Source organism: Pollachius pollachius, assembly GCF_949987615.1.
Source record: "Pollachius pollachius genome assembly, chromosome: 4".
In the NCBI taxonomy this organism is placed as follows: domain Eukaryota; kingdom Metazoa; phylum Chordata; class Actinopteri; order Gadiformes; family Gadidae; genus Pollachius; species Pollachius pollachius.
In genome coordinates, this window is record NC_136937.1 from 2,324,209 (window position 1) to 2,346,053 (window position 21,845).

General features: G+C 48.0%; 1 protein-coding gene across 1 annotated transcript in view; it reads left to right on the top strand.

Moving 5' to 3' along the window:
- The window catches only part of tmem178bb (transmembrane protein 178Bb), a gene marked incomplete at its 3' end in the record, with an annotated part of 76,508 nt that overhangs the window by 43,518 nt on the left and 11,145 nt on the right, over positions 1 to 21,845 (top strand). The gene's annotated exons all lie outside the window — the stretch shown is intronic.

Consider the following 21,845-nt stretch of genomic DNA (forward strand, 5'->3'; position numbering starts at 1 on the left):
CAATGAGACGGATGAACAGAACCGAGGCCTCTCTCTACTCGACGTGGTTGGTTCCGTCCCCCTTGTTGCCGTGGGTTACCACTTTCCTGCCACCTGCGAGCTCGGCTAATTGGGGATCCATAACTGCCGATAGGTCTGTGTGTGCGCGCGAGTGTGTGTGTGTGTGTGTGTGTGTGTGTGTGTGTGTGTGTGTGTGTGTGTGTGTGTGTGTGCGTGTTATATTGCTCACAACCCACATCCACCACCCTCAGCCCTTCCGGTGTGACTTTAATGGTGGTCAGTAATGGTCATTAGTGTGGCTCTGAAACACAAGGCCCTAAGAAAAAGTCACAAGTGCACTTTTCTTTCTAAACGCCGTCTGAAACACTTCGCCCTGGCGTGTCGCACGCGAGGCAGGAGACGCTAAATGTTTGTGGTGGTGTCGAGTAAATTTTGGTTCATGTTGGACGCGGCTATACTAACTGTTTGCATCCTCCACACTTGTCCGTTGATTAAGCGACCATCCAGCCACGAGTAGATAGATAGTTAAGAACTTTAACTCATCCCATACATGTGAAATTCACTTGTTACAGCAGCCCATTGAATATAAAAAGATGAAATAATAAAAGAAAGAAAGTTATGGTATGTCCAGCATACATAAAAAAAATCACACAGTGATTCCAATGCCATGCCGTAGCGGCATACAGGTACACGCCTAAAGGTTACACAGCAGTTGAGGCTGAAAGGTCCATGAATGCAGAATGAATCCTTCCTTTCAAATGTACAGTGGAAGGTGCACATTATTTACATTGAAGTATTAGGTGAAGTGATAAGTGACAGCACAATGTTTCATAACAGAGCAGAACAGTGTATCGTTTTAGATACTGTTTCTGAACGATATGCTCGCTTGTAGCTTGTCACCCGCTGCAGAGTGTGCTTTTGGGTGGACTGGAATGACCCATGACATCACTTCCTGTTTGCCGTGGTGAATTGTGGAAAGAGAGAGTGGTGTTGCACACTCATTTTTGCTATATATACCGGATATATAGGGACACAATATGCTATCTCATCGCGGAACAGTGACCAAGAATGATATTGTGTTGGTTTTGTAAGTGAGTAAGGGGTTTTGACAAGGACACTTCAGCAAAACATGCTGAATGGCTCTTGTCGGAATTCAACCCGTGACCCCTCTGTAATAGAACGGGGCTGTGAGCGCTGTAGAGTAGAGCAGCCTTGTTTGGAACTGCCTGCTGGGGGAAAAAAAACGATTTTCAAGAGGTTTGATTTTTCTTAAGAGTTGCAGGTAACCACGAGTGTCTCGCTGGGATTCTGAGTCAAACATCTGGGTCGTAGCCCACCGGTAGAATGAGGAGAACATGCAGTGTGGGTCCGGATATGATCATGACAAGGTTGTTCATCTCTAAGCCCTCCAAGGTTTTCGGCAAAATCACTAGCACCTGCCTGCACCCTTGAGCAAAATACATTTTTCCCTGCTCCCTTAGGACATGTACATTATGCATATCCAATTTTGGTAGAAGCCATTCAAATAGATAGGCTTATGTTTACACACCGATTCTAAAATCGAATAAAAACAACTTTATTGGCCCCGTATCGTTCATCTTAAACATCTTAATTCAATTACATTTTATTTGTTGAGCCCTTAATCACAGGTACAGTCTAGGGCTTAACAGCCCAAACATTTATGACACCCCTCCTGACCCTAGCCCCCGAGAGGGCAAGAAAAATCTCCCTTAATTAGCAAGGAAGAAATCTTGAGAAGGAACACAGAATGAGTGATCCCTCCTTCAGGGGATGGTCAGGGGTGCAATGGGTGCCATCATTCACACACAAACACACCCACACACACACACACACACACACACACACACACACACACACAGGCAAAACATTTAAATCCCGATTACTCTACATCCGAAGTGGACTTTCCGAACTCTTTAGGGGTTCAGTGTGGACGAGAAAAGGCACTTTCCGGCTTGGTGCCCCGTCCCTCAAACCACAAAGCGTCGGGCGCGTGCCGTGCACACCTCCTAGCAGGCTGCATGTCGGGTGTATTTTAAGCGCCGCGCCAGGCCTGTCAGAGCTCATAGGTGCCCGCAGAGAACACACACATGGCTGCCGTGATGCCGTGGCCACGGGCACAAGCCGGGCTCTGACCCCAAACTGTCACGTTTTCTTAGTCCGCCGCGCTGGGGAACCGACCTCCACCGCCAGACGTCAGCCGGCGCCGCAAGATCTGTTCTGCGGAACGCCCGGCCCTCCGGGAACGCGCTCCACGGAAGACGTCCCTGCTCTCGCTCTCTCTTCATAACCTTATTTCCTGCCGTCCGCTATCTTTCCCCTTCCATCAGGCCCTTAGTGTGTTCCAGATGCCTCCGAATTCAGAGTGGGGAAATCAGCTAGCTTGCGGCTATTCCAGCTTTCTTGCGGAATTTCACGGAGGCACGCCCCCTTTTTGGATTAATATTTTTTGTATTTGTACCACGTTGGTCATTAATGTCGCATTTTTATGTAGCATTTTTTAGGTGGCATTTTACATTGCTGCTTTAATCCGGTCACCAATTTAAACATCGCCCGGTCTTGCTGTGCGTTCAATACAATGTCAAGTTGTGTTGCTTGTTTTTCGAGCTAGTTTGCTAACAATAAACAATAAACAACGACCAACGACCTAGCCAATGACATGACACAATCACGAAAAATGAACGGGAACGCTACAAATGCTACTAGACCGGAAATGACATCACAATTGCAACTCGGCAAGGCTGGTGGTCCGAGGCATCTGGAACAAACCATTAGCCGCTCACTCCCTGACGGGAATAAGCCACTTCTTCTCCGGGGCCGGAGTCGTAGTGCGGCCGTTCCCACTGATCACTGGGATTACGATTGGTTCCTCTGTGGTTTGCTGTGGGGCGGTCTGCGGCGGCTGTACTTTATATCCATCGCGTTCGGTATTAGTGGAGTCCGCCGGTCCATGCCGGTCCTCATTAATCCCACGTCGATGCTCTTCTAACGCTCCGGCCACAGGACAAGGACTTTGCAGTTACCAGGCTACATTAGAGTGTGTGTGTGTGTGTGTGTGTGTGTGTGTGTGTGTGTGTGTGTGCGTGTTTTGTCCATAAGGGCGGACTCAGCTCTTCCTCTGCGTGGATCGTTTGCGTCTTAGGTCTCTCAAGTCTCGGGGCCCCTGATTGGGTGAGTCACCCTCGGTCCAGAGCGGTCGTCTGACGTCGACGGGGGGCGCTCAAGGAAAAAACTAAATCACTCATGGTCTTTATGGCGGCAAGGTTATATCTCTCTCTCTCTCTCTCTCTCTCTCTCTCTCTCTCTCTCTCTCCTCCCCCCTTCTCTCTTCCTCCCCCTCCATCCCTCCCTCACCCCCTTCTCTCCCTTCTCTTCCCGGCTGTCAAGGGTGTATGGAGGGGGCTCTCTCTCTCTCTCTCTCCCCCCCCCCCCTCTCTCTCTCGCTCCCCACCTCTCTCTCTCTCTCTCTCTCTCGCTCTCTCTCCCCCCCCCCTCTCTCTCTCTCTCTCTCCGCCAGTCAGAGATGTTTAATGTCTTTATTACCCGCCCTTGCTTCGCGAACACACAGCCACAAACATACCGACGCCAACGTACACACACACCCCCGCCGGAAGAAGAAGTAAAATGCGAGTGAGCCAATGAGGCTGAGCCCCTGACCCTGCCCTCCAGAAATAAAAAAGCAGCACCCCGAACAAGAGCCTTGGATACAAGTGAGCAATTGGTTAACAACCTCCAAACATTGGCGCAAAGCTAATGCACTGGAAGGCAGGCAGAGTAAACTTCAACTATCTAACTAGCTAACCTACTAGGTTCAACTGCTAGTATGGCTTTAATGTTGTGAACTTTGCAGCCAACTGACAAAGAGGAGTGTTTCGGGGTTGTGGTTGAGTGTTTAAAAGACCGAAGAACACCCATTAGCACCCACTCAACAAGACTTTGGCCTGGTTGCGTCTTCCGAACCATATTTTGTGGATTCATTTAGCAAACCCGTATTCCTGTTTCGACTGGAATCAGTGCGTCGGTGTCAATATGAACAGTGAACCCAACATGCCCGCCCGTGACACACAACACTGCGGTGCGCTGTGCGTCGAGTCCCCACAGGACTACCGTGGGTGTGCTGAAGTTTCAAGAGAACTTTCAACCACCCACTCAGCCCCACCCACGCCTCCACGGGTGATCGTATTAAAACACGCAAATGTAAATTTCATTAGTTCTCCCAAATTGAGTTTGAGAAGCCAGACGCGCTTTCAGCACTCCCCCGCACAACCCAAGCATCTGTCTGAGTTCAACGCGGAGCACTGGTATCAGTTTCTTCTTCAAGGATGTCGAGACCAACACGATACTCATTTGTTTTTGTCAGTCAAAGAGGGCGAGGGGAGAGGGGGGGGGGGGGGGAGGGGAGGTGGCAACACAGCCATGAACAGGAAATGAGGCGCTATTCAAATTAGCTGTGAACATCGCCGACCAGTGTCTGACAGCAGCTCGCGGCTTTCCACCTCTCCAGCCAGTAGGCCAATAGCTGGAGATGGCCTGATAAATGTGCATATTTACACATTAGTAAATGGTAAATGGACTGCATTTATACAGCTCTTTTCTAACCAGTGGCCTCTCAAAGCGTTCAATCATATCGCCTAAGATTCACCTATTCATGCACACATTCACACACCGACGACGGTGTCAGCCACGCAGGGCGACAGCCAGTTCGTCGGGAGCAGTGAGGGTGAGGCGGCTTGCTCAGAGACACCTCGACGAGGTTCGGCACATCAAGGTGTCGAACTATCAACCTTCCGGTTACCAGTCAACCGACGCTACCTCCTGAGCCACAAGCCGGCCCATATTGTTACCTCCAATATCTCGATGTGCATGGAAGGGTAAGGACAGAGTTGAATCATCCTCTGCCCTCCAAGTACAGCCCCGAAGGTTTTTTTTAGGATTGAACCCGTGCTGTAAGTCGTGAGCTTGAAAAAACGACTAAAATCTGTCAAGGCAAGGACAGCTTAGAGCCCAGAGTGGAGCTCACTACTTGTTGTTCGCCAGTCAACCAACTCGACTCCAAATTAAGTTTGGCTGGAGGGGACGAGACGGGTGGTGCCAAGTGGGAGGACAGACGGACACACTAATGCTTCAGCACACACTTCCCCTCTTTCCCTGTTTCCCTCCCTCCCCCCCCCATCTCCCCCCAAGTCCCTGAAGAGATCACCGGACTCCTCCGTTCTCCTTCCGTCTCCTCCTCTTCCCTCCTTGCTTTCTCCGTCATGATCTCTCGTCTCTCCCTCGTCTCTTTCTCTCTCTCTCTCCCTCTCTCTCTCTCTCTCCCTCTCTCTCGTCTCTCTCTCGTCTCGCTCTCTCTCTCTCTCTCGTCTCTCCCTCGTCTCTCTCGCTCTCTCTCTCTTTCTCCCGCTCTCTCTCTCTTGTCTCTCTCTCGTCTCTCTCTCTCTCTCCCCCTCTCCCCCCCCCTCTCTCTCTCTCTCTCTCTCTCTCTCTCCCTCTCTCTCTCACCCCTGCTCTCTCATGAAACTTGAACACAAGCATGAAAACAAAAATGGCGCAGGGACACCAACACTTCTTTCGACCAAATTCTGACCACAGCCGACACGTTGTGTCACGGTGAAAGACTTCCCCTGCTGTTTTTCCTGTCAAACCGATTTGGACTTCATGGACTTCGAGCTATGCCAGATAGTGAATTCACACCGGACCTGTTGTCAGATGTTTATCGCTATGAACGCTGTGATGCCACTCAGACACGAGGGAATACTAGCAAAACCAGAACAAAACAGACGAAAACACCTTTGATGTTTTGATAATGTGTAATTCGTACAGACATGCCCGTAGCAGGTATGTAGACAGGCGGTATATTCAGACACTAAATTCTCTAGTTTTCAAAGCGTTGACTGTTTTTCCTCTGCGATTTCACACATCGAGTGCATGAAAGTAATTACAGCTTACAGCCTAATGCTTATGGGTTACTGACTCTCTTTCAACTCAAATATCCCATTTTAAATTCTATATTAACTTGCGGTATCAGGTAACCTATGGTTAAGTCTTCAGCTCTTAGCTTCGTTTTAAGGAACGAGGGGGAATTATTCATCCAATACAGCCGTCGTTAGCTGAACCAACTGCCATTGCTCTGCAGCATAGATATTAATTATATACTGACTCGATGTCGCCTGAGCTGCGCTGTTCAGCGGAACGTATGGATCAATGCCGCCGCCATCTTGCCGCGGGGTAGCCACCCACCTGAATGAATGAACGTCCGATGGGGCAGCGGTCCCATTCAAAATAAGCATTATGTTTTTGTTGTAATGATAGTAAAAATCAATAAAAATTAAAAGATCAATATTTATATATATATTTTTAACTATAGTTACCACAAACACATGTCTGCATACGTCAGAAACTAACCCACTTTTAACCGCTTTTTTAAGTAATTAAAAATTGCTTAAAAAGAAGGCGATTAAGAGTGATTTGGAATTGGAAAGGACCTCTGCCCCATCGGGGCAGATGGTCATTCATTCAGTCAGTTGGGTGAATAAGATGGTGGCATTCTTGACACATGCTTAGAATCCAAATGCGATATCTACTCAGTATACTGTATATAATTATGGCTCCGCAGACGGTTAGCTAACAACAAAACGCGCTGACGTAACCGCGGCGAGAAGCTAGCCGCAGCTTGTAAACGGTGAGCAGCTGACCTTGTCGACCACATGATGGGCGGTGGTGAACTGCTGCCGCGCATTCTCAAGCAATGTAAATCCCACTGTCGCAGACACAAAGGTCAACAAATGCAATTTACAAATTTATGAGGCATATAGCCGGCGTGAACCTGTGTCATGTTCATCTGGTATTTTCCCCTAAGCTACCTCCCCCCCCCCCCCCCCCCCCCCCCCCCCCATCCCCGTATGCTAGCTAGCTTGTCAGCTTTCTTTGCCATCTGCAAAAGGCAGCGAAAGACACACACACATTAATTATGAAGTACACGTTAAATATGAATGACATTGGCTACATGTGGTTGTTGTTTTTAACATGCTGTTTACTGTAGCTACATTTATATTTCTCGGGTTTTCTCATAATGTGGTTTGATCCCCTTCTCCTGACCTTGACTTACTCCCAGATATCTTGGTCATAAAGGAACAGGGCACTCCCAGACAAGATGGTAAACGTACCAATAAATGATCAGTCAATAAAGGACATGTATGGAGGGGGTGTCCTTTGTGAACGGTAAAACACACTCCGGTCTGAGCCAAGTCTCTTCAGGTGACATTGGGACATGTCTCGCAATTTCAACTTTATATCCTCACCTTGTAACGCGATCGAGACTCCCTAATAGGAACACACGCGACACTCTCTCCTTAAAGCGCCTCGCCGTTTAACCAGCTGATGTACGACAGAGCTATGTTTTAATGATGATGAGAAGGCAATCAAGGTGATATTAATTGGCGAGGGAAGAAGAAACGGAATCAATGTTTCTATTTTGAGACATTTCCGCTGCAGGGCTGGGATGAATGACAGTCGATTGGCTGTCGACTGTCGTCGTGACGCCACATCAGCATCACACGCAAACGCCGATGCAAATGTGCAATTGATCCGAAACGCATGCAAATGTGTTCACGTAACGATGCACACACGCACACCCACACACGCACACACACTCGCAGACACGCGCAAACACGGTCAGATGCACACGCACACTCACAAACACACACACAGTGATAAACACACTTTAACACACACACACATACACACATGCACATGCACAAAGAAAATACATCCACAAACATTCACTCAAGTGTTCAGTCGTTTACAGAGGATACGTCTTGTGTGGTGAATGATTGATGGCAAGAACAGTCAGCCAAAAAAACGGCAAGGGAGAAGAAGACACATCAACAACAACAAAATCAACAACAAACATGTAACTGCCAGCCTCGTACACACCTCATTACACACACACACACACACACACACACACACACACACTGCAATCCACCATGCCATTCTAGCCAATCCAGACCATGTGCTCTTGTCATGTGACCGCCGGAGCCTCTTGGGGCCAATCATTCATCGCCCATCGGGCTGGGGTCAAAGCACTGCTGACGCTAAGTAAGCCTAGCCACCCAGATAGCATGTAATAGAAAGTAGAGCAACAGCAGGGCTAATCATGTCAGATCACCACAGCGCTAACTCTGTGCCACACACACACACACACACACACACACACACACACACACACACATGCCCACACACGCACAAACAGACTCTCACAGAGAGACAAACACAGAGACATATACTCTCTCATAAACACACACACACACACACACACACACACACGACAAACAGAGCCAACGCTAGGAAGCACATAGCTTTAGCGGTAGCAGCTGCCATCCTAGCGTCCCTGAAGGTCAGGCTACGTCAGGCTACCAGCGCTCGCCGCGTCACACGCTGTTAATTAATTAACCGCCAGACTTTTGGCAGACGATGCTCAGAGTTTCGATCGATAGTCTGAACCGAGACACAGACCAGTATATGAAGGGTCTGTACTCTTGTCCGAAATAAACGCACGGAGAGCCAGACGTCTGGACCACGCTGTCGCTCAACGCGTAGTTGTGGTAACGCGAGGCTCAGGTGCGGCCGCTGGCCGCCGCCCCCCGCCGCTTTTGACACCTGTGGTTGACTTTGTTTGGAACCGTTGTCACGGGTTACATGGGGTTGAGTCATGGTGTGAAGTCAATGCCGCGCTCATAGTGAGTGACAGTCCAGCTCTTAAATCCAGGAAGCTGTCCTCTCTCCCCCTCTCTCCCCCTCTCTCTCCCCCTCTCTCCACCACCCCTCTCCCCCTCCCCCCTCCCTATCTCTCACCCCTCTCCCCCTCTCTCTACCTCTCCTCTAGACTCTGCATCGATTCCCTCTCTCTTTTTACACTTTTATTCCTAGCAAACGAATCGTCTGAAGGTGCAAAATCAAGCCCAAACTTATCTCTGACAGGGTCCAGACTAAAACTGTGGATTGACTGAATTGTGCCCACCCCTTGTACACACACACACACACACACACACACAGAGTTTGTTTTCCTGACAAAGTGAGACCGAGGTTTCAGTCTGGGTAGAAGAGGGGCGGGGCTACTCAACTTTGCAAGTCCTGTAAGATTTAGATTAAACTCTCTCTCTCTCTCTCTCTCTCTCTCTCACACACACACACACACACAAACACACCATGGCGGGCTGTGTTAAGGTCACAGCAGGGGGGAGACCGGTTGGCTGGCTCTTCCAACCCTAGGGCCTTGTCGATTTAATTTCTGAGGGCCACACGCACACACGCTGTCTTCACTGTGTTTGCTGTAGATATCGGTCCCTGCACGTGTTTGTGGTCGACACAATTAGTGGAAGGTTAATTGCTTGATTGAAGTTAGGTGTTTATGTTCATTAGTGTGTGTGATGTGATGGGTGGGGGAAAGGGGGAAGTCTTATTTTGTGTCCGATGCGTTCAACCTTGGAAAACCAAAGCACCCGCTTCTTAAAGATCACGGACAGCACGCCAAAAACAGAAGGTGTCAGTAGCGCTCCGATGTTTATAAGAACAAACGCAATAGATGCATCTGAGATATTAAAAGCTACTCCGAGATCCGAGAGTTTGATACATGTTGGCTCCGTCTGTTCAGACAGAGCCAACATGTTTCAAACTCTCGGATCAACCTGCTAAGGTAGTTCTGCAACATCGTGTGGAAACTTTCCTTTCTGATTCATTAATTATGGAGTCGTTTAGCAGATGCTTTCAGCCGACGTGACTGGCAGTGAATACAGATGCCGGTCGGGAAGAGGAGTGATCTGGGGTGAGACGGCTGTTTTCACTCCACCGTGCGGCGTTGTTTACTGCACACTCGACCCTAGTCGGGAGGGACTGCACGGTGTGCGCTCGCTTGTGAGACGACTCTAAACAATCGAGGTAGGGACCGAGTCCCCCTCAGGAGTCATGGTGGGTTACCATCATGATTCCTTTCTATAACTCATACAGACAGGGGATGCCACACCTCTGCCCAGAACAGTCAGGGTGAGGTGTCTCGCTCAGGGACACCTCGACGCTCAGCTGGGAGGAGCCGGGGATCGAACCAGCGACCTTTCGGTGGGTAAGATGGAACGCACATGCTAAGATGGAACGCACCGGGGCACGGTTAGACGATGCGGATCAAACAAGTCCAATAAAAGGTTGAACAAGAATTAGTACATGTTATTGTATTCTCTCCGATCAAATCGTTAGCGTCATTGCACAATTGCCTAAGTCATATTTTGGCCAAGTTGTGATATCGACACACTCCTACTGCTGCTGATGTGTCTCACTGTGTCTCATTGGCTATGTCCTAAGCCAATCAGAGTGCTTTTTACATTCCATTATCACTAAGTTTATTTTCTTTATATATTATTATATAACTTAAAAATGCATTCATATATTTTTTAATTTTAATTTTAATTTTAATAATTTTTTATCCAACAGATAGTATGATTGCATTGTGTGGACATGTAGTGTGCAAGAACATAGACTTTGATTTACAGTCGCTTTAACTTACAAATAACATATACTTACATCAACACACACACACACACACACACATACACACTGTCAACCCTGGAGAGCGTCCTTCCGTCTTCAGCGCGGACAAATCTTTAAAATGTCCAAACAGTTGTGCGCGTTAAAACAAACTCTGGTAGCATGTAGGACGGGGGAGTGCGTCTTCTCCTGGCGGTAAAGTGAGCCGTCCCTAGGCAGACCTTTAGGGTCGCTGACAAATGGACAAGAAGTGAGTTTGACGTTCCTCCACCCCCCCACTGCCCAAACTGCCCCCCCTGTCCCGGGTTAGCCCCCGGAGCCCGGTCGATGCGCAACCTTTCGCTGCTCGTCAGCCCCGTCTCCCAGGGCGACGGCTATGGATTTAACGCTCGCAGAGTCAGAAACACAATTCGTCGGTGCGGACGAGCGGACGCCATCGACCGGCCCGGTGAGGGCGGGGAAATGAATCGGGATCGGGAAAACTCCTCATCGGTCAAGTCCGAACGAGACAATGGGATCTGACGCAATGTAGTGGTGGTGGTAGTGAGGAGGAGGAGGAGGAGGAGGAGGAGGAGGAGGAGGAGGTGGTGGTGGTGACGAGGATGATGATGATGATGATGATGATGATGATGATGATGATGATGATGAGGCTGATGGTGGTGGTGATCATGATGATGATGATGAGGATGATGAAACTACCTTAATAATAATAATATTTAGCCAATATTATCGAGGGAGAGCATTATCTCTCCAAGCATAGGGTGGTCGCTGGTTTAGCCCCCAACTCCCACCTGTCACAAGTGTGGCCTGGTAGTGCTTGAGCAAGAAACGTCTTCCAAGGCGTTCTCTCATGTTGAAGGGGTCGTCGGATTTACATATTATTGAGAACGAAGAAATCAACGTCGCTCTTAGGGACCCTATGGAGGGGGGGGGGGGGGGGGGGGGGGGTTGATAATGTATGTATGTAAATTCATGCTTGGTGTCACCGAAGGTAAAGATAGTCAAGTGTGATGAGCGGCTACCTCCGTACTCTTGATTAGGTCGCCTAGCAACCATAAGCGCCACAGGCCCTAGTCTGTGTGTGTGTGTGTGTGTGTGTGTGTGCGTGCGTGTGTGTGTCCGGCAGCCCTTTGAGTATCCAATAGGGAAGTGGCTAGGCCACTTACTCATTCAATTAGCATAATGGCGTGAGGTTAGCCACAGTGGGATCCTGGATATAGCTAGCATGGCGGAAAAAGCCTGACAGCCAGGAATTACATTGATGCCGCGTTTAACGCTAGCTTCCCCGGTGAAATGTCAATAGAGAGCTAATTTTGAATAGACGACATTTGTTTAATCTCGTTGGCTCATTATATTGATATTAAGATAGGGGGACCAGAATTCCCAATTTCCGGGGATAGTGGGCATTTTTTATTGCCTGTCCCTGGATGTAGCTGTCACCATTTAAAAGAAAAAAGGATTTAAAAAATACATTAATAGATCTTTGAATTGGCAAAGGTTCCAGCTGGCTCATGAATATTAGTTTCGTGGCAGTTGGTAATTAGTCTCGTATCAATCGGATAGGCTGTGATGCGACCTTGCTACACGTGGGTCTATTTAGTTGATTGACTTCATGAGCAGGCATGACATACAAAACACAATGCAGAACAGTTCCCTACTCCAGGAGTTACTTTGGCAGATTTTTGTTTACTTAAGCCTGAAACACATTATGGAAAACCATCTGGCATGTACTGCCTAATGTGCTACTACAGTACAACATTAACCATGATAAGAATAGATTAAACGTATGTATGTTCCTATTTTTCATTTCAGGGAAATGTACTTCAGATACTTTTTGGAGATAAATTGACCGCTAAACTATAAATGTCCTCGTTCTTTATTTCAGAAATATGGTCACTATTGTCTCTTTATCGTTACTAACGTTTGCTAGAAAAGTGAATGCATACCCTTGAATAAATAAAGGTGAAATTGTCTGCACCCAGACATCAAGATTAGTCCAAATTTATTACACAGAAAAACACTCAAATAAAATCCATTAGAGCGAATCGCATACAACTGCAGCCGCAATTCTATACTTAGTCATTCAGCATTGTCTTTTATCCAAAGAAAATTGCAGTCATAATAAAGTTAAATATAGTTGCTGAAAGATGACTGTAGGTAGACAGCAGACATAAGGGAATCGAGTCAAACTATGGATCTATACTCTAAAACAGCAACTAGGCACTAGATATCCTGTCAAGTATTAGCAGGATAATGGCCGTGATATTACCAGGAGATGAAATATCTTTGCACACTATTAACATTCAGGATATATTTTTTAAGAATATTGATTTTTAGATCTAATCCATTCTCTTTGGACCATCTCGAAGCCGTTTCAGAGGAAATTGTTTTAATCTGTCAGATAAAATTATAAAGGGTATTAATAAAAACAATTTGGATTATATTGTGTTATAAAACGATTTGGATTATATTGTGTTTATGTTGGAAGACACCAAGGCACCAAGGAAGGAGTGAAACCGGAAGATCATTAAATCCAGCGTTTTACCCCAAACCTCGGCTATACACCAGAATCCAGAGAAGACAACTCAGAGGTCCAGCAATTACAAAACAACAGCATTGGTAATACAAAAAAAATTGAAAGATATGAGATTTGTAATTACAGACACAGAGAGAGAGAGCGCGCGAGAGAGAGAGCGAGAGAGAGTGAGAGAGAGAGTGCGAGAGCAAGAGCGAGAGAGAGAGAGCGAGAGACAGAGAGCAAGAGCGAGAGAGAGAGAGAGAGAGAGAGAGAGAGACAGAGAGAGAGAGCGGGGGGTAATTGGAGCAGAATCCTTTGCGGTATATATTTGGCTGTGTGGTTTTTCAATATAATATGTTACGTTAATCCACGTTGTGCTGCTCTATATTTGTCCTCCTACATAATCCCCCTCCCCCCACCCCGGCCGTAAACCCGTGCTTTGGCTTCTGAAAATAGCACATGTATCCTCTCCTCCACCCAGTACACAGCCCCCCCCCCCCCCCACACACACACACACACACACTCTCACACACCACTACCCAAGTGTGGCCAAGATTATATATTATTCCCCCCTTCCCCCCATATACACACACACACACGTGTTTATCTACAATAATGTCCCGATACACTTTCCACTGAGGAGCATTGAACTGATGAGCTTCCCTAGATGGCTCCCGTGGATTTGGAGCGTCACAAACGAGGTGAATTTAGGACTAGGTTGGGCGCGTGATTCAGTCCATCATGTTTGGGATAAAAGCTCATTATTGACGCGTCGTTTCTCCCCGTCTTCTGTTTCGGCGTGGTTTGAACGGGGAGGTTTGGGCAGAAACACAGTGGATTCCGGACAGACTACATACTACCCTCCCCAACGAGGCAGCACGCTACAGTGTGGAGATTCAGCCAGTCTCATTCAATGTGAGATCGGAGCTAAAAGGCAGAAGGCTGTGTTCCGCAGTCTTGCGGTGGTGTTGCATGCTGGGAACCGGCAGCTTTTGCTGGGTTAACGTGTGTTCCTGGGAGCCGGAGAGAGAGAGAGAGAGACCTAAAAAGCAGATGGATGTGCGCTTCTGTGACGCGGCCTGTGTGAATGTGTGTGTGCGTGTGTGTGTTTGAGTGCATGCATTCGCTACCGTTTATGCGCCCTGTGCGCATATCTGTGTGCCGGTGTGCATATCTATCTGTGTGTATGTATCTGCGTGCCTACGTGTGTAACTGCATATGTGTATGAGTTAGTAATTGTGTGTCTAGCTGCATGTGACTGTGTGTGTATCAGCGCGGGCCCTTTGTGTATATATCTACGTTGCGTGTGTGTGTCGGGTATTGGCAGGTAAACGGCGGGAAGCGCGGCCCACCCACGGGAGCGGCAGCGTGGGTTTGAAGCCCGGCCAGGCCTGGCGCCGGCGGCTTCCCCGCTCCGGTCGGGCGCCCGCCGAGCAGAACATCTAAAACGGGTTCTGGCTCCTCTTCCGAGCGGAACGCCGCTCCCGCTCCAGAAACCCTCCCTGTGTGTCCTCGTGTTCTCTCACAGGAGCGGCTGAGCTGACCTTTACGTCACGGACCGAGCGGGGGTTGAATTAAGGCTCAGTTACGGATCCACGTGGACGCAACGCAAAGGGGGTTACGGACCCCTTACGTCCTTGCGAACCTCCTTTACTCGCTACTAATCGGTAAAAAGTGGACATTGTATTCGGTCGTCATAGACTTCCAACGTACTGACCAGAATGGACAACGACGACCAACTAGCAGCCTATCTTCTGTTTTTGTTGCACATTGTTTGTAGTCATTGTATTCAGCTTTCAAGTTGCTAGAATCCGTCCTGTAATCAAAACTTCTAGTACAAGACCAATTGTAAAGTAATAGCATGCACAGACAAAGAGCAACTATTTGTTCTCTCTTTACCAAGGACATGCTTAGCGACATGTTAACCCGGCGCAGAACCATAAAGGTTCACCACTACGTCGAGGCGACTGCGTGGCCGTCGTGTTGCGTGAGAGTCTAACCATAATCATCCCTTTAGACTGGGTACTCGCCCGTTCTGCCGGCGGTTTGAATTCTCCCTGCAGCAGGGGCAGGGGAGGAGCAATGCATTTCTTCCTGCTTCTGATACGCCTTTATGGGGAGCCAATCACCAACCTGGCGCGCTATTGGCTGGTTTAACACAATGACCACAGGGAAGCGACGGCATGCAGCCAATTGCGCACAGAGTCATTTGACGCTCACCAGCTTCCGCAAAAGACTCAAAACTCACCTGTTCAGAGTTCACCTCGACTCTGCATAGAAACCAATGCACAGCCAACATTGAATGTTGTATGTCCTGGCACTTGTACATTGCACTTATTCAAGGTACTTAATTGTGTAGCATCTACAGTAGCTGCTGTCATTGCTTTACACGGGGAATGGGTTAGCCTAGCGATTGTAATACTTGCACTTGGTTCTATGAACATCTTTACTGTACCGACAGCGATATATTGTTTCACTTCTTATGACAAATGCACTTATTGTAACAAATGCACTTATTGTAAGTCGCTTTGGATAAAAGCGTCTGCTAAATGCCCTAAATGTTAATGTAAATGTAAATTTGAACTAGGCCCGGTGATCACGCCTCTTGTTCCGCGCCGGAACAAGAGGCGTGATCACGGAGGGCTAGCCATACCGCAATTTACATTTACGTGTCTCACTGTGGCTCGTTTGGTTTTTGCTAAACATCTACTGCGCGCGAGCTAGCGTTTGTGGTCGTATACGTGGTGAACGTGCTAATGCTAGGGCACGAGCTACCTCCCCGGCCGTCCGGTGTGAAGTGACGAAGGAAGGAGAACGGTCGGTGTAAGGAGAGGAATTCGCTCTTTAAATGCCTCCATGTTAACCCTGCTCAGCTAACTTTGTAAAAAGGAGAATTAAGAATGTGAAGATGCCTTATTTTCTCCTTGTGGTGAAAATAAGGCAAGTGGCTTGGCTCTATGGCGGTTCGGCTCCATTCCAAGTTCACTACAGTGGAATGGAGCCTTTGCGTTTGGCTCTGTAGTGACTACAGAGCCAAACGCAACGGCTTAGCAGCTTGTCGTAGAAAAGGGTTTCCAGGAATAGCTTTGGTTCCTGAAGAGATATAGTTTATAACTTTGGTGCCTGATATTGACTTTGCATATTTATCTGTGCAAATGTAGTGGAGACAGCCACCCTAGACTAAACGACGATCACAAACGTCCATGGCCCTTTGTTTCGCTAAACACTAGATGTCCACCAATCTGAGTCGGAATCTCCTCTCCAACCTCACTGAACAGTGATAACCGGAAGACTCAAGTAGCTCCTAGTCCCAATACTGTGTCTAAAACCAGCCACAGTATCTCATAATGGAATGGTAAATGGAAATGGACTGCATTTGGGTCGCGCTTTTCTAACCAATTGCCACTCAAAGCGCCTTACAACATTGCCTCACATTCACCAGTTCATCCACACATTCACACACCGACGGCGGTGTCAACCATGCAAGGCGACAGCCAACTTGTCAGGAACAGTTAGGGTTTAGGTGATTTGCTCAGGGACACCTCGACACTTAGCTAGGAGGAGCCGGGGATCGAACTAGCAACTTTCCGGTTACCAGCCAACCCGCTCTACCTCCTGAGCCACATGCCTACACAAATCCAAATCTCTCCCGAGTTCCCAATGCCTTTGTCGTTCCATCATCCCCCCCAACCAACCTTCAGCTCTTCCGTTTAATTGAACTGCAACCGAGCGGCTTATTTCACGATCAAGCAATAGTCCCCCAAAAAACATCCAACATCAATCACTCGGCAGCTGTCGGCAGCGCCGCCAGCTCGCGGGACGCCCGCCGCGGTTGTAATTGTCCGATCCGGCGGGAAGACAGAGCGGTCGTCGCGCGAGGAGAGAGGCAGATAAACAACGCTTTAAACACCAGAATTATACGGCGCGAATGGCTTTGCAAAAAAACCCACAACAGAACAGGTAACAACGCACACGAACACGCACACACACAAGCAGGCACACGCACACACGCGCGCGTGCTTTATCTCTCTCTCTCCCCGTTCCAGCGCCATTAAATTCAATACATCTTATCATCCAATCAGCGTCTGGAAAATACAGTCGCCTGAAACGTTGGCTTAGGGGAGGAATTGAAATCATTTTGGGGCGACTATTTACCGATGAAAGACTTTCAATGAAAGACAATTTATTCCATTTGTTTTTAACACGGGGGAAAATAAATGGTTATGATTATATTGTCATAATTGTTGCTACTGTGCGTTTCACCGTGTATTAATCATCTCCGGGGTTTAAACCGCGTCACATTTGCATAAAGATTGTTATGTTGTCCGATTTTGGAGAAGAAATGACAAAACCTACATTTTATTTTACCCCTCATTAGGTTACTTTCCAAGCTGTGGTTAGAAAGAGTTGCATCAGGGTTACATTCCACTGCACACCTGGTTGGAAGGTAAATCAATGCAATATTCCTGCATACGCTCCGTCCCTATACCTATGAATAGCCACCATTTAGAGCAGCCCTGACTGTCTCTCAGTGTTTCCAACTATTGCCTCAGTGTTTATTATGCAGCGTCATCAATCAATCAATCAAATGATCTGCAATGGAAACAGATGAGACCGCACAGATGCACTCTTCAAAACAGGATGGCCGGAACCACATAACATTTTTTGAAATACATTTTTCTGACAGTGCCTGCCTCGCCAGCAAAGCTTTGGGGGCTGTAATGTTTTGTGTGTGTGTGTGTGTGTGTATGTATATACATAAGTACGTGTGTGTCTGTGTGCGTATGTGGTCTTTGATGTGTGCCTACTTGCCTACTTGTACGCATACGTGTGTCTGGTTGCACGTGTGTCTGTGTGTGTGTGTGTGTGTGCGTGCGTGTGTGTGTGTGTGTGTGCACGTGCACGTGTGTTGCTTCTCCCGAGTTTCTTTTGCTGTTAAGGACGCTTTTGTCGCCCTCCCCGCCAAAGTGCGTTGCGTCTTCCGAAATGCGTCAATTCCCTCCCATAGCTAGCTTAGGGCTAATCCGGTTAGTCACATTACAGAGGCTGTCGTCCACATATCCACCGGCTCCCCAAATCCTCCCCATCATTTCACCGCACAGCAAAGAAGAGAAGAAGAAGAAGAAGAAGAGGGGGGGGGGGGGGGGGGGGAGAGTAGCTTAGCTAGCTGAGCTCACACGCAAACGGCTGCCACAGAAGATTTCACAGTGTGCCGCTACAGAACAGCCCATATAGCATTATATCCTGCTGGTGTATCGTCATTAGCTCACAGCCCGTAGCCTAAAGGCTAACCTGCTCCGCTCCTTTCACGGCGCGACGTGTGCTGGAAAAAAAGAGCATCTGCTGCTTCTTTTAAGCGGCCGCTAGGCTAGGCGGCGTTGTCACATAGCGATGGCATTGGGTGGAGCCCAAGGGATTAGCGTTAGAATCGCGCTGCCGTCGCGCGCTAAACTCTGGGCTCCTTCTAGGAAGGGAAGTTTCCCCCTTCGGAACCCGAAGAGAGGTCGTTTGTTACTCCGCCAGCGACCGGCCTGATGTTAGCTTAATGCAGGAAGGGCCATTGATATCGCTGACGTATAGCTTCATGCTAATGTTATCCAGACGTTGGAAGCGCGGAATTCATTCCCGCAGCGGCTGGATCAGCAGAATACATAATCAGTCTCATGATTAATAACAGTGAGACGGTGGTCATCGCGTGTCCTGGTTTGTTCAGCTGCTGTATGTTCTTCCACCGTTCAATATTTAGTTATTTCGCAGACGCTATCGTTACAAAAGCTGTCGGATGCGTGTCATCTAGAAGCAGTCGGGGATTGGGGGAGGTGAAGGAAGCCCAAAGGTAGGTTATGGACATTGTGGGATCGAACCCAGAACCTTTTTGCCCTGGCAGTTGAACCACCGCCAATCCACTGCTACTCGGTTATGAGGTGATGAACCTCTGTCCTATAGCACAGATAGGCCACCACTACTGAATGTGTCTCACCCAAACCCTTCATCTTGAAGGCCTCTATGAGGTCTGTTTCCCTACAGAGGATTTTGGTTTTACTTCCTTGGCTGGCTGTTCGTTACCGTGACACATCGCCATGGTAACTAATAGCAGTCAAGGTTTACTGTTCTTAATTACCGGGTGGCGGTGGAAAATGTAGGTCTAGTCCAGTGGGCATGTGCAAACATAAATCAACGACTGCACATTCAAGGCCTTTTTGTCCCTGGAAGGTTCAAGGCGAAAAAAATTAAGAGAATTCGTCTGCTAAGTGACGGGATCTTTCTGAATTATTACAGAGGACATTGCTGTTTTTTTTTACACACTAATGATTTCATGTGTGGGTGTCAATTATGCACCAAAATATGCCCTCCTCTCGGCTTTCTGTACAGACAAATTGGCAAGAAAGGACAGTTTTCTTTTTAATGCAAATCAATTGTTCCGAGATACTGACAACTGTGTTCATTAATATGAAAATCCGAACCCTTCTTCCAACCTTGCTTCTTAAAGGGACGATACAAAATGTTAAATAAATATAATATAGCCCTATTTTTTACATGAAACGTCCTCAAAGATTAACACACAAGGGCACCTCGAAGATTAACAGCTTCCCTCGCAACGGTACCAACGTGAATAGGCTAGGTTTAATATTTTCGTCCTCTTCAGATAATCGTGTGGAAAAACTGGAATGTCTACTCTTGAGCTCTTGTCGTCGTATTAAAGCGAAAAAGTGTTCGGGCCCCCGAAGATAACAGGAGCATGTTATCGCGTTCCAAACTTTGTCCGTCTCAAGGTTAGAGGGTCTGTGCGAGTGTTTGTGCAACTCTTCACTTTGCCCAAAATGTGATTTTTCTTTTGTACCGGAGTGAGGCCAGCGATAACAACATCGGATAAGAGGACGTCAGGGGGGAAGGGCCCCATTGATTCAGACAACAGCCTCTGGCTAGGGGCCCGCAAGAACAACATGGACACACCCTTCCACACACAGATATACCGGGATACACACACAGACCCACGGATACATACATACACACACACAGTGGTACACAAAGACACACACACACAGTGATGCACACACAAACACAGGGATACACACAGATACACAATGAATAAACACACAGACAGTGATACACACACAGACACACAGGGATAAATACACACAGAGGGACAGACACACAGGCATACACACACACACACACACACACATTATAAACTACATAAACACATACAAACAGATGCAGACACATAGGCATAGACACACACACACACACAGATGCAGGCACACACACACGCATTTCCACAATCACATTCCACTCGACACACATAATCACACACACACACACATTCCACTCCATAGACGTAATGACCTATAAGAGACACACACATCGACACAGATACAAACCTGTACACACACACAAACACGCACACACACACACACACACACACATTCCACTCCACACACTTGTTTGCCCATAACACTCACTCGACAGATAAACTTCTCAAGCAGCATACACACACACACACACACACACACACACACACACAGAACAGCGCGTCCCTCGGGGGCGGTGGTGGCTTGTCACCGTATCCGTGGCGATGCGGCGGGCAGATTGTTTGCAGTGACAGGTGGAGGGTGGGTCGCTGGACAAAAGGACGGGGGGGGGGGGGGGGGGGGAACAACGGTGACACACCCGGAGGGGGGGGTGATGTACAACAGAGGTAGGGGGGAGATCGAGAGCTGCCTTAAGGGACGAAACCAGCCACTGAGGACCTGGGATGGAAACCGGTGTGGCAACGCACACACATGCGTGCAGACACACACACACACACACACATACACTCACACACACACACACAAATGCGTGGGCACACACATACACTCACCCACACACATGTATGCAGACACACACAGATACACATGCGTGGGCACACACACACACTTGTGCACACACACAGACACACACACACACACAAATAGACACACATACACACCACACACACACGTATGCAGACATACACACACACACCCACGTGCACACACCTTTGCACACAGACACACACACACACACACATCACACATGTGTGCGCACACAGACAGACTCACAAACACGTGCACACACAGGCACACAAAGACATGGACACAAATGTGGGTGACCCTTGTGTGTGTACACGTGCAGGCGGCCATTCGCCTGAACACAGTAGCATGAAAAAGTTTTGCACTCAAAGCGATATTAAAAACAGACACGGAGATGGCGGCCAAAATGTCGCGTGGAACGGGTGTGTGGACTGGACTTAGTGCAGCGTTAGTTTGGTATGATTCATAAGGACTTTGACATTCAAACGTGAAGCTCTGCCTTTAGATCTGCGTTGAGATAACTCGTAGGCCGCGGGATGTATCAGTATGATTGGTCCTGGGCCGACAAAGGCCTGTATGATTCCCTCTCCACCCACTCGCTCATTTCTAATGCGAGAGAGATAAATGGTCAGCATTTATCTAAATCCACGCTCGGTGCTTTAGCTTAACTGCCTTAAACCCCCCCCCCCCCCCCCCCCCACACACACACACACACACACAAACACACGCACACACGTTAAAAAATTCATTCACCAATAACATCCTGCCTTGAAAGTCAATGACTGGCTCAACAACACACATAGGCATACACACATACAAACAGAGTCCGACATATAGGCACACACACACAAATACACACATACGCGTACACACACACACACACTCACACACAAACAGATGAGACAAAGATTTGGACGAGGTGCCTTGCTTGATACCTT